Source organism: Hemitrygon akajei, chromosome 2 (genome assembly GCF_048418815.1).
Source record: "Hemitrygon akajei chromosome 2, sHemAka1.3, whole genome shotgun sequence".
NCBI classification, from domain to species: Eukaryota; Metazoa; Chordata; class Chondrichthyes; order Myliobatiformes; family Dasyatidae; genus Hemitrygon; species Hemitrygon akajei.
This window is the reverse complement of record NC_133125.1, coordinates 40,567,773-40,580,485: the sequence shown is the minus strand read 5'-3', so window position 1 is coordinate 40,580,485 and position 12,713 is coordinate 40,567,773.

Genomic DNA, 12,713 nt, shown 5'->3' with positions numbered 1-12,713 from the left:
AGTTCAGTATTGGGCTGAGTGAAGTTATCCATGCTGATCCAGGAGCCTGGTAATTGAGGGGAATTAACTGTTCCTGAGCCTGGTGGTGTGAGACCTGATACTCCCATATCTCTTTCCTGATGGCAGCAGCGAGAAGAGAGCATGGCCTGAGTTATGGCGGTCGTGTTGGTAGATGCTACTTTCCTGGTGGGTAGGACTGAGCTGTATCCACTACTTTCTGTAGGCTTTTCCTTTCAAAGGAATTGGTGTTTCCATGCCTCGCCATGATGCAATCAGTTGGTATACTCTCCACTGCACATCTATAGAAGCGTGTCAAAGGTTTAGATGCCATGCTGAATGTTCACAAACCATATGCTTATAGTTTCCATGACACTGCTGCATTTATACATTTGATTAATACCTAGCTAATGCATGACCTAACAGTGTCAAATACAACTTGGCTTACTTCTGAGATGTTGACCAGAAGGTAAATAGCTTTCTGCCTTGCAGGATACACTAAATAAAAACAAAACTAATGGAAAGTAATTAGCTCCCCTTTCCTGTAAAACAGTTAAGTTTAGCCTTGCAGGACCTGCGTGGATCATTTTCACATTCAGTGATGAGATCTTTACCATGATATCACAATGAAAAAGTAGGTTTCAGGATTGATGACGATTTTTATTTTATTTAGAGATTTATTTAGAGATTTAGTGAGGCCCAAAGAGCCTCACCTCGCAGCAACTCACCTATTTAACCCGAGCCTAATTTCAGGACAATGTACAATGACTTACTAACTGGTACGTCCCTGGAATGTGGGAGGAAACCAGAACACTGGGAGGAAACCAACGCCATCACCATGAGGAATACACAGACTTCTTACAGACAGCACAAGACTGAACTCCAGACCCCAAACACTCCGAACTGTGAAAGCATCAGTCTGAGCTGAATAGATTGCTATTTGTGTAAGTGTTCAGTATGGATACATTTAATCTGTGTCCGTTGTTTAATGACTGATCCAGGTGTATTTTAATACTTCTTAGTAAGATTCTGTCAGTGCCACTCATGTTCCAGAAGTAACTTCTGATAAGTCAGTATGACTTAGAAGCCTGGTTTTTGTCATGTCACATAAAGGCCGGAAGTCCAGTGGAAGTTGATTGCAAGATATAATGCATCATAGAATACTGGAAGAAATTGGGGAGATTGCAGGGGGTCTGCTCAGAATACTCATCCTTTCACTGGTAGATTTAATCAAGGTGTTAAGGATCCTAAACAAAACAATAGGAATGATTCATTTCCTTTGCCAGAGAAGACAATATGTGGAAAGCATGGATTTAGAATTGTTTTCTACCCCTAATGACGGGGGCTTGAATTCCAATTGTGGATGGATAGCTTTGACAGAAACCATTAACAGATTTCTAAGGTATTTGGATGACCAACTGATTGATGAAAGAGGACATAACAATGGTCCTGATAAAGGATAGTCTTCAGGGAATCATCTAGAGATGTGAGGCCTACGCAGGCAGACATTTTCCAATCTCCACCCAGCTAACAGGACTCACTTGCCACTGGTTTCCAACTCATTACCTGCAGCCTATTTAAACCCAGATCTAATCCATAGCACTTTGCTCACTTGTACAAACCAAGCCAGCCTCAACCAGTTTCCCCTAGCTTTCAGTTAACTTGTTGCCTTAAGTGTCTGTTCTCTCCAGTTTTCTGGCCTCTCATGTCTTGCTATTATGCAGTTTATTGTTTACTGCTAAATCTTCTCCTCTGCTCTGCTCATGGGTCAAGCCTCCTCTCCATTCCTGACAGGATAAGTGAACCCACAACTGACCAAGCAGAATACATTTGCCTAAAGGATGTCACCTGTCAACTGGAGCACACAATCCTGAAGCGGAAGAAAACCATTGGCCATTCCCAACCAGATCCCTGTCTCGATGCAGCAACCCTGCACCAATCAACCTCCTCCCTTGGAGCCCCAGATTCCAGTGCCCGAATGCTTTGAGGGATCCCACAACCCGATTCCTGTTCCAGTGTGTCTAACCCTGGATGAGCTCCAGTCATCTCTGTATTCTACAGGACAAGCCAAACTTGTCTTCATTATCGCTCTCCTGACTGAGCAAGCTCTGACCTTGATCGCTGCTAAATGGTAGAACAAAACCACCATTTGCAATAAATATGAGGAATTTACTGCAGAGGTGTGCTGGGTTTTTAACCGTCCAGGAAGTGGAAGGGGGCAAAGAATCAGATACTTTGCCTGCATCAAGCCTGATGCTCGGTGCTGGATTACACCATGGAATTCATGGTGGTGTGCAGCTGGAATGCAGAAGTGCTGCTGGCTCATGACCATCACGGTCTCTCGGAGCACTTAAAAGCTGAGCTGTCTACCTGCCTACCGACCTCAGAAGTGTTATCCCTCTGGCCTTCTGAATTGACAAGCGTCCTATGGAACAACTCTCAAGACCATTGGCCAGAACCCTATTTCCATTCCCAGAACCACTTCAGGCTGCAGGACCCTCAACAACAATGCCTCCAGTACCCATACAGTTAAGGAGAGCTCCCTTAATCCCCCTCCCCCAGCATGAGTGTCAGCGGAGGAACAACCTGTGCACTTACTGTATTTGCCATTGGTCACCTACACATGAAATGCCCACTATATCCAGTAAACGGCACCAGCACGTAGAGACAAAGGGCTTTCTATCTCCCGGCTTCTCATTCCAGCAGCAGAGCCTGACTCACTCTCTCTGTCCTCCTCCATACCTGACGGCTCTGGTGGACTCTGTGCAGCGGGCAACTTTCTGGACCAGACTCTGCATGTGCAGCTTGGACTCCCGACCAAGCCTTCCCCTCAGGGTAGGCCATTGCATCATGGTCATCAATGGATGTCCTTTGAGGTCTGGGATGATACAAAAGCACGCAGGGCTCGTACACATGAATATTGGCAAGATCTCAAGTCCATCCAACTTATCCTGATAGACTCACCCAACATTCCTCTCATCTTGGGTTACCTCCTGAGGAATGATGTAGGGTAAATGGATGAAACATCCGTTAGTGAGCACTTTGGGTCCAGTGACCATAATTCTTCTTGTTTTATAATAGTTTGTCAGTACCTCCAGTTGAACTCTGTCTTTTTGTCTGTTTCTCCCTACCTGTCAGTCTGTGCTTTTGTATTGCCATGTGCTCCTGCTCTACTCCGGCCCCTGTATTACTGAGTACTCCATCTCTCATCTGCTTCTCATTATTACCTGTATTGCTGCCACCTGTGTCTCATTGTGCTCCTCCTATCATCTGCCTCTCTGTTTATTGCTCATTGTATTTCACTCCTGTGTTTTCACCTGTTTGTTGCCAGATTGTGCCAGTGAGTTTTCCTGAGTCTTTCCAACATTTGTATCTGAACTCCATCTGTCTGAATATTGGCTCCGCCTGTTTCCTGATTCTAGTTTTTGGATTTCTCTGGAACTTTTGATCTCTGCCTGAATGTTGATGCTGACTTTGTTGTTACTCTGGATTTGCTACTGAAGAAATATCACAGTACTTGGTCTGCGATTAGGTCCCTGCTTCAGTGTCCTGACATTGTTATAGAGAAGGATGTAGCCATTCCATAGGTAAAGGTCCTGAACTGGGATGGAGGAGATTTTGGAGCCAGGTTTTGAGATCTTTCAGTGGTTGTGTGGGCAAGATCGTTGATGAGTAAATGAGCACCTGCCAAGTGGGAGCCTTTAAAAGTATGATGCCAAGGGTCTGTGTGCTCCTGATGGGGAGAAGGACAAGGATGGCAGGTATTAGGGAGCCCTGGCTGATGAAAGATATTGAAGCTCTTGTTTAAAAATGCATCAGCAGCTGGGAACAAGTGAATCTCTTGATGACTGCAAGAAGTGGAGTACACTTAAGAGAGAAGTCAGGAGAGCAGAAAGAGGACATGAGAAGCATCTGGCTGGCAAAGTGAAGCAAAATCCAGAGATTCTATAGGTATGTAGAGTGTACAAGGATGGCTGGGGAGAGAACAGGCCCCTATTCTCACGGTTGTCTATGTGTGGAACCAAAGGAAATGAATGAGATTTGTAATGACTATTTCTCTTCAGTTTTTACTGGGGAGAAGAGGTGTAGTAAAAACAGGCCAGTGAGGTTGACATTGGTGGTAGGTAACTAGCTGGAGGGGATTCTGAGAGGAAGGATCTATCAGCATCTGGAAAGACAGCATTAATTCAGGATAGTCAGCAGAGCTTTGGCATGAAAAGTCATGCTTGACAAGTGTCTTGGAGTTCGCCAAGAGGGTAGATAAGGGGAGAGCAGAGGATGTTGTCTCTATGAGGCAGCCTATCCTGTGGTTGAAGGACTGGCTCTGTGTGAGTGGATGGATTGGATGGAAGGAAAGGGCTTGATTTGCTGCTGTTTGTTGCTGTTCTGCTGAGAACTGTGGCAATATTTATGGGCTGTCCCCAGCACATTCTTCAAGCTGTGTTGGTTGTTAACATGAGTGTGATGGGTTGACGTAGATGTACTAAATAAATGAATCTGAATATGGACTTCGAGAAGCCTTTGATAAGGTCCCTCAGGGCAGGCTAATCTGGAGCATTCCACAACACGGAATCCAGGGGAAGTCCACAGATTGAATTCCTAATTGCTGCAGTGATAGTAGCAGACGGTGACGGTCAAAGGTTTCCTTCTCAGACAGGAAGGCTTGTGACTAGTGGTGTGCCACAGAGCTCATTTGCATTTTATATAAATGCTTCGGATGTGAATGTACAGGATGTTGATAGTAAGACTGTCAAAGATACTAAAATAGGTGGTGTTGTAAATAGTATTAAAGGTTGTGAAAAATTAGAGGGAGATCTTGATCAGCTAGGTATGCAGGCTGAGAACTGGCAAATGGCTTTCAACCCAGATAAATGTGAGGTATCGCAAACAAGAGAAAATTTGCAGATGCTGGAAATCCAAGCAACACTCAAAATGCTGGAGGAACTCAGCAGGCCAGGCAACATCTATGGAAAAAGTGTACAGTTGCCATTTTGGGCCGAGACACTTCAGCAGGACTAAGGACAGTATTGTAAGTGTGAGGTTGTGGCAACCCACTTCCTGCGCAGGCGAACCGGCTCACAAATAGCCAGCGCGCGGGGAGAGACTTTGGTAATGCACCTCTGACGTCATTTCCGTCCGGAGGGGGCGGGTGCTAGGGATTAAATGCCAGCGTCGCGAAGTTTGAATAAACTGGTCTCTAAACGACTTACCGACTGTGTGTCGTCTCTAGCTCTGTATGTAGTACATCGCTACATTGGTGACCCCAATGGTCAAAACGGGATTTGGACCAAAGATGACCGACTCTTCATCTGTTCACGCAGTTTCGCTAAAACTGCCAACTTTCTGGACGCTGCGACCACACGTGTGGTTTAGCCAAGCAGAAGCCCAGTTCCAGATTCGGCAGATATCCTCTGATTCCACGCGTTACTACCACGTGGTTACTACCACGTGGTGAGTGCCCTTGACCAGGAGACGGCCGCCCAGGTTGCGGATTTCATACAGTTGCCCCCGGAAGAAGGCAAATATGAAGCATTCAAAGCGCTGCTCATTGGAAACTTTGGCCTCACAGGGCGTGAGCGGGGTGCCCGCCTGCTTCACCTGGACGGTTTGGGAGGCAGACTGCCGTCAGCATTGATGAACGAGATGCTAGCCCTGGCTGACGGACACAAGCCCTGCCTCATGTTTGAGCAAGCATTCCTAGAGCAACTGCCCGAGGACATACATCTGCTGCTGGCCGTCGCAGATTTCAGCAACCCCCGGAAGGTGGTGGCCCGGGCTGACGTGCTGTGGAAAGCCAAGAGGGAGAGCGTGGCGTCCATCAGTCAGATTACCAGGCCATGCGCCCAACAGCAGACCAGACCAGGCCCGGCAGGGGGGCGCACACAACACAGAGGCAGGAGTGAGGAGGACAGTAAACAGTGGTGTTTCTACCACCAGCGGTGGGGCACAGAAGCCCGCCGTTGTCGCCCGCCCTGCACGGGCCAGGGCCAGCTGCCGCTAATGACTATGGCTGCTGGCCACCAGGACAGCCTCTTGTACGTCTGGGACAAACAGTCGGGACGCTGCTTCTTGGTCGACACTGGAGCGGAGATCAGCGTCTTGCCCCCGATGGGGTATGACACCCGCAACAGGAAGCCAGGACCCACCCTGAGGGCCACAAACGGCAGCACAATACGGACCTACGGCACCCGCACAGTGCAGCTGCAGTTTGGCGCCAGCCGGTTCACGTGGGACTTCACACTGGCCGCCGTGGCCCAATCACTCCTGGGGGCGGACATCTTGTGAGCTCACAGCCTGCTGGTTGACTTGCAAGGGAAAAGACTGGTACATGCCAAGACTTTCCAGACGTTCTCCCTGGGTGAAGCCAAGTTGCCGGCCCCACACCTGGACTCCATCACGCTGTTGGACAACAAATTCACCAGAATCCTGGCGGACTTTCCATCGATTCTGGCACCGCAGTTCACGGCAGCCATGCCCAGACATGGGGTACAGCACCACATTCCGACCCAGGGACCACCCCTCCACGCCCGCACACAAAGGCTCCCCCCGGAAAATCTCCACCTGGTGAAGGAGGAGTTCAAGAGGATGAAGGAATTGGGGATCATACGGAGGTCCGACAGCCCATGGGCCTCCCCCCTGCACATAGTGCCCAAAGCAGCCGGGGGTTGGAGACCATACGGCAACTACCGCAGACTGAACGAGGCTACAACTCCAGACCGCTACCCCGTGCCGCACATACAGGACTTTGCAGCAAACCTGCATGGGGCAAGAATCTTTTCCAAAGTAGGCCTCGTCCGGGGATACCATCAAATCCCGGTGCACCCTGAAGACATCCCCAAAACAGCAGTCATCACCCCATTCGGCCTGTTCGAGTTCCTCCGAATGCCGTTCGGCCTGAAGAATGCCACACAGACGTTCCAGCGGCTAATGGATGCGGTGGGACGCGACCTGGACTTTGCGTTCATCTATTTGGACGACATCCTTATAGCCAGCGGTAGTCGTCAGGAGCATCTGTCCCACCTCCGCCAGCTCTACTCCTGCCTGAGTGATTTCAGCCTCACGATCAACCCGGCCAAATGCCAGTTCGGTCTCGATACCATCGACTTCCTGGGCCACAGGATTACCAAAGACGGGGCAACACCTCTGCCTGCCAAGGAAGACGCAATCTGCCACTTTGCCCGGCCCAACATGGTCAAAGGCCTGCAGGAGTTTGTTGGTATGGTGAACTTCTACCACCGTTTCCTCCCCTCAGCAGCCTGTATCGTGCGCCCTTTGTACACCCTGATGTCGGGTAAAGGCAAGGACATTACTTGGGATGAGGAGGCCGCGGCCGGTTTTGTTAAAGCCAAGGAAGCCTTGGCAGATGCTGCGATGCTGGTGCACCCAAGAACGGACGTTCTGACTGCACTCACGGTGGACACATCCGACACAGCAGTCGGTGGGGTACTGGAGCAACTCATCGAGGGGCGCTGGCAACCCCTGGCATTCTTCAGCAAGCACCTACGACCACCCAAACTCAAGTACAGTGCTTTCAACCGGAAGCTGTTGGCACTGTATCTGGCAATCCGGCATTTCAGGTACCTCTTAGAAGGCAGGCCGTTCACCGTGTTCACGGGCCACAAACCGTTGACCTTTGCGTTCACGAAGGTGTCCGATCCCTGGTCGGCTCACCAGCAGCGACATCTGTCCTACATCTGAGTACACGACGGACATCCAGCATGTCTCGGGAAAGGACAACGTCGTGGCGGACACACTCTCCAGACCAGCTGTCCAGGCCCTGTCCCTGGGGGTGGACTATGCAGCACTGGCGGAGGTGCAGCAGGCAGACGACGAGATGCCCAGCTACAGGACCGCAGTCTCGGGTTTGCAGCTGCAGGACTTTCTCGTAGGCCCAGGTGAGAGGACCCTCCTGTGTGACGTGGCTACCGGCCAACCTCGCCCCATCATCCCGGCAGCCTGGAAGCGGCGGGTTTTCAACTCCATACACGGTTTGGCGCACCCATCTATCAGGACAATCGTCCGGCTGGTCTCCAGCAAGTTCGCGTGGCACGGACTTCGCAAGCAGGTCAGTGAATGGGCCAGAATGTGCACGCAGTGCCAAACAGCCAAGGTGCAGCGGCACACTAAACCCCCGCCGCAGCAGTTCGAACCCACCCACCGGAGGTTCGACCACATTCATGTGGATATCGTGGGTCCCCTACCAGTGTCCCGAGGAGTGCAGTACCTCCTAACAGTGGTAGACCGGTTCACGATGTGGCCAGGTAGCTCACCGACACATGTGCCGATTCCTGCGCCCAAGCACTGATCGTAACCTGGGTAGCCCGCTTCGGGGTACCGGCCCACATTACCTCCGACAGAGGCGCCCAGTTCACCTCCAGCCTGTGGTTGGCTACACCACACAACTGCCTACCACCCACAGTCGAACGGACTAGTGGAACGCTTCCACCGTCACTCGAAGTCGGCTCTCACGGCCCACCTGAGAGGACCTAACTGGGTGGACGAGCTTCCCTGGGTCCTGCTTGGAATTCGCACAGTGCCCAAAGAGGATCTGCACGCCTTGTCGGCCGAGTTGGTGTACAGCGCGCCCCTGGCCATCCCGGGAGAGTTCATACCAGCCCCAAGGGGGCAAGAGGAAGAACCCGCAGCAGTCCTGGACAGACTACGCGAAAGGCTCGGCAACCTGGCCCCCGTACCGACTTCACAGCACGGACGGACCCCAACCCATGTACCCAAAGACCTGCAGAACTGTAAGCTTGTGTTTGTACGAAGGGGCGGACACTGGGCTCCACTACAGCGGCCGTACGAGGGGCTGTTCAAGGTCAGGTCCACATACGTTCTGGACATTGGGGGTAAAGAGAAGGTTTTCACGGTGGACTGACTCAAACCAGCCCATGTGGACGGTGCAGCCGGTCGAGGTTCAGGCACCACGGCGCAGAGGCAGACCTCCCAAACAGAGGCTGATCCAGACTGTGGACATTGGGGGGTGTATCGTCAGCTCTGGGTGGGGGGTTATGTGGTGACCCACTTTTTGCGCAGGCGAACCAGCTCACAAATAGCCAGCACGCGGGGAGAGACTTTGGTAATGCACCTCTGATGTCATTTCCGCCCGGAGAGGGCGGGCGCTAGGGATTAAATGCCAGCGCCGCGAAGTTTGAATAAACTAGTCTCGAAACGACTTACCGACTGCGTGTCGTCTCTAGCTCTGTATGTAGTATCGCTACAAGGTATTACATTTTTGGGAGATCAAACTAGGATAGAACTTGCGCAGTAAATGGTAGAATTTGGGGCGTGTTATGAAACAGTGGAACTTGAGAGTGCAAGTATGCAGTTCACTGGAAGCGGTGTCACAGGTAGATAGGGTGGTGAAGGTGTTTGGTATGCTGAATTTAGCAGTTTGGAAGTAATGATGCAGTTATATGAAATATTAATGAGACTGCACTTTGAATATTGTTTACCACTTTTGTCACCCTATTAAATGAAAGATGTTATTGTTGTGTATTTAATATTTGAGTAATATTGTAAATATATTTTTATTAGGTTTTCTTTGTTTACATAATTCATTACAGGTCATATGTAAAAGTACGTGAATGACACATGTCATCACGCCACCGCGTCATATGTGTGTGCCTCACTAAAAGTAAAAATGAGCATATAAGAGTTACACCCCCCCCCCAGCCCCATTGTTTTCTTTTGATATGTTTTGTAACTCCAAACCATAAAACTAAACAAGTTATTAAGCTAGAAAGAGTGCCGAAAAGATTTACCAAGATGCTGCCTGAACTTAGGACACTGAGTTACAAGGAGAAGTTGCCTCAATTAGGACGTAAATCCCTGGAGTGCAGGAGATTGACCAATAATATTATAGAAGAATATAATCAGCTTAGACAGGGTAAAGGCATATTTCCTATTTCCCAAGGATGGGGCTGCTAAAAGCAAGAAGGCATAGGTTTAAGGTCAGGCGCAAGAGTTTGAAAGGGGAAGTGGTTCAGGCAGCTACATTAGCACACTTAGAAGTTATCTAGTAAAGTACATGAATAGGAGTGGTTTACAGGCTAATGGGCCATACAGCATATGGGACTAGCTTGCTAGGCAACACAGTCAACAGAGACAATAATCCACAGAGCAATGCTTGGGACAAACCTCAACGTCGCACTGTACTGAGTATCCAGTTGTATGCTTCACTGAGAATTGGTAACAACGTTTCCTCGTCGTTGACCATCAACACAGGTGCACCTAAAGGCTGGGTGCTTAGCCCCCACTCTACTCTACGTGACTGAGGTTAAGCAGAGCTGCAACGCCATCTACAAATTCATCAGCCACACTACTATTGTTGGATGAGTCACATGGGTCGGCTTACCTGAGATGGGTGGTGCTGCAGCAACCTCAGCGGATCGTTAACCTCAGGAAGGGGCAGGAGGGTAAACGTGTACCAGTCTACACGGGGAGATTGGCAGTGCAGAATCAGGAGCATTGGATTCCTATGCATTGACATGTCAAATGACCTGTAGATGCCATCACAAAGAAAGCCCACCAATGGTGGTTCACTGAGCACTCGAACAAACTTCTACACATGTGCTGTTGAAAGTATCCTGACTGGTTGCGTTACAGTCTGGTACAGCAATTCAAATGCACAGGAACATTACAAAACTGCAGGCAGTAGATGACTACCCCTAATATATCATAAGTATATCCTTCTCCACCATTGGCAGTATCTAGAGGAGGTACTACTGTAAGAAGGTAACATCTAACATCACAGGTCCTTGCCATCGGGGCCACACTGTCTTTATGCAGCAATCCTCCGCCAGGAAGTACAGAAGCCTGAAATCCCATTCCACCAGATTCAAGACCAGCTACTTCCCTTTAACAATTGTCGTGGTTACTTGAAATGACCTGGAGACACAGACAATTCTTCAAGAAAATTAAACCTTTATTTGCAAACAAAGGCTGAGGCAATCAATGAACTTGTCACTGAAAGCCCCCCCAGCTCCGGTGTACAGCATTCTTTATAGTAATTTCTTATCTCAGTTACATTTCGGTTTTATCAGCATACCCAATCAAGTTTTAGTTGCATATCATCTATACATTAACTAATCAATCGCTCTTGCCTAGCCCGCGGTATGTCACCATTGTTTTTCACCCGTTCGCATTGGGGCCTTATTCGTGGCCAAGATTATGTTTTTCAGACAACCTCCCTCACATTACATTCCTGCTCGCAGCATCCTGTCCGCCACCGTTATCTCGTACTAAACAAAGGCTGAGTGTAATACATGGGATACATCGCAGCTAATAGTGTTGCAAAACAAACAGGTGTACTGTAAGTGCCATAACATGCAGCTATGAGAGTACAAAGTATCTAGTGAAAACAACACATAACAAAATGTGCCTAGTAAAATAATACATATTAATATTCGGTACCTAGAAGTGATTACATAGTATAGTAAATAGCTAATACATAGTGATTATAGTTCAGGTATATATAATGATTATATCAGGTATATTTCTCAGTACCACTCAGTTCTTGAACCAGCTGGCAAAATCCTAATCAGCAATACAATTTACAACACCCATAGCCCCTCTGATCACTTTGCACTAAATGGAATTTTGTTGTTTTATTATAACTTCTGCTTTGGTTTCCTTGTAAAAATTGTATATAATTTACATTTGCGATTTTTTTGTGAATGCTGCTTATATCACGTTATTTGCTTCTGATATAATGTGTCAGTTTCTCCTTGTACTTGTGCAAGAGAGGTACTCTGCAGCAAAGTGAGGGCAACATGCAATGGGTTGTAGGCTCCAAAATGAAATATTTTACTGGGACGGTTCTTCTTGCCCCCAGCCAAACAAGGTCTGGCTGCCTGTTTATGAGTTATGGTGACAAGGTATTTTGCCTCGTGATTTTGCCAGTTTGCTGAGATAACTGTCCCACAGGAACCAACAGCTCCTTCTCTTGCAGTGTCTCCATATATTCCATGCTGACCACTGCCTGATGGATGTAGTCAATGGTGTTTGTACACAAAAGCTTTCTACTGAGGACAGGATTTGCAGCAAGGCCCAAATGAATGTAGCATTGTCAGAATCAGAATCAGGTTTATTATCACCGGCATGTGAAATTTGTTAACTTACCAGCAGCAGTTCAATACGATACATAATGTAGCAGAGAGATTAAAAAATGATAAGTAAAATAAAACATAATAAATAAACATGTAAATCAATTATATATATTGAATAGACTATCTAAAAATATGCAAATCAAATTTAATTTAAAAATATTTTTTAAAAGTGAGGTAGTGTCCAAAGCTTCAAAGTCCATTCAGGAATCTGATAGCAGAGGGGAAGAAGCTGTTCCTGAATCGCTGAGTGCGTGCCTTCAGGCTTCTGTACCTCCTTCTTGATGGTAACAGTGAGAAAAGGGCATGTCCTGGGTGCTGGAGGTCTTTAATAATGGACACTGCCTTTCTGAGACACCACTCCCTAAATATGTCCAGAGCATTTTGTAGGCTAGTGCCCAAGATGGAGCTGACTAGATTTACAACCTTCTGCAGCTTCCTTCGGTCCTGTGCAGTAGCCCCTCCATACCAGACAGTGATGCAGCCTGTCAGAATGCTCTCCGTGGTACAACTATAGAAGTTTTTGAGTGTATTTGTTGACATACCAAATCGCTTCAAACTCATTGTGAGGCACATCCTTCCCTACATCAAGGTCAAATAGAAGCTTGG